Genomic DNA, 1,880 nt, shown 5'->3' on the forward strand with positions numbered 1-1,880 from the left:
CCCAGTAACACCCTATAGTGGCTCCAGATTGCTTTTTACCCTGACATTCATCTTAGCCTGGCCTGCAGGGCTTCATGCCTCTAGAAGCTTCACCCTGAGCCTATGTGTACTTGCCTTTGGGGTTTGCTCTGATAAAGCTGGTCGTGCTGTGTCACCTCCACCAATCTCTTCACTCTGCTTCCCCACTCCTCCTGTCTCCTCTAACTACCCCCTTGGTCCCAGGCTGACTGCCCTGGCATCCTCCCCATGCTCTACAGTGCCCTCCCCTGTGCTCTAATGCCTGCGTTGTCATGTTCATGTCTTTAATGTTTTGTCCCCTCTAAACTGAACTCCAGGGCAGTAGGACAGGGTGTCCATTTTGTCTGCAGCCTGTCCCTCAGGGTCCAGCCGTGGCTCTAGGAAGGCTATCGCACTAAGGGTGACCTTGCTGGCAGAGCAGGAGAGGAGTGAGCACCAGGTGTCTCAGGGCAGGATCTGTGGGGCAGGCCCATTGAGTACTAACGTATATCCAAGAGCATCTGTCTGGAACCGTGGGCAGACCATCAGCTGTTCTCAGCGTTTGAACAAATGGTGTTCCATACAGAATGGTTAGCCAGAGCCACAGAATCGAGCCGGCAGAAGGGGCCCCCACTGTTGGTCTCACTTTTGTATTCTAGGAGCTGGTATATCTTAGTGTTTTTAAAAATAGAACAATCAGGGTTTCTGTTCCAAGTTTTGGAGAATGTGGGGCTGCATCTGGAGCAGGTAGGAATCAGCATGGCCTTTCTTCTCACCTGGTCAGACCTCTCCCAAGAGGCCAACAGACCCTTGAGCCAGACAGTGACAAAAATGTGGAGGCACCCACAAATCTGATGGTGGACCAGCACCCCGCCATGCTGTCGCTGTGGACATTACCAACTTTGGGCTGTTGGCCAATAGGACCAACATGTCAAAATATTTCCCTCTCCTTTCTCTCTTACAACAAAGCTGTAGCAGTGGGTGCTAATAGAGGTTTTGGATTTCCCCAGTGCATAGGCCAGCTGCAGGGCTACTGAAACCCAAGTTTGTTATGCAAAGGAGGTCATACACAGAGACTTCAAAAAGCCTGAAGAAATGAAAAATGATCTAAATAAGCTTTTCTTCTTTCTATTTCATATCTCAATGCTAAATGATATTTAAAATCCTGTTATCTTTTTTCAGGAGCATTCAAAATTGGACAATAGAAATTAGATAGTCCTTTGTTTCTGCAGGAAGTTTTGACACAAGGCTGTGGTTTTTAAATCTGGCTCCTAGCTCCAGGCCAGAATCTCCTCAGTTGTCAGCCTAATTTTGCAAACTTCCTAAAGAGGAAGGATTCTTTCTAGTTGGAGAGAAGCTAAATCAATGTTTAGTACAGGATGTGAACAGGGGGTGAGGTGGGCAGAGAAAAGGGAGTGGGGAAGAAAATCAGGACTGGCTCCTTATAGAGAAAGGTTTGGGGAAAATTCTGGAGCAACTTTGAAATAGCTTCAGGCTGAGATGTAAGTGGTCAGGAGAACCCCTTCTGAAAGTTACTCCAACTGTCTTGGCATAAACACTTTAAAAAATACAAAATAGGTCACTAGGAATAAGTCTATAAAGCAACAAGTATGGTGATTATACTGTTTAAAGTCAAAATCAGGATATTTGACCAGCTAATTGGACAGTATAATTGGAACTGAGACTGCCCACCCCTTCCAGATGAGGGGTGCCAGGCTGGCATGCATGAACCCTAAATGCTCAGCTGTGAAGCAAGAGGTCGACCAGATGTTTCCTGATTCTTGGTCCTGCTTCCAGATCATGAGTGGTGGTGATGTTGGGAGAATAGGAGAGGTTAGTAAGAGAACAGAGGGTCTGTCCCTCTGACTTCTCCTCAGCTCACC

This window comes from Mesoplodon mirus (genome assembly GCF_964341445.2).
Source record: "Mesoplodon mirus genome assembly, chromosome: 14".
Classification (NCBI taxonomy): Eukaryota; Metazoa; Chordata; class Mammalia; order Artiodactyla; family Ziphiidae; genus Mesoplodon; species Mesoplodon mirus.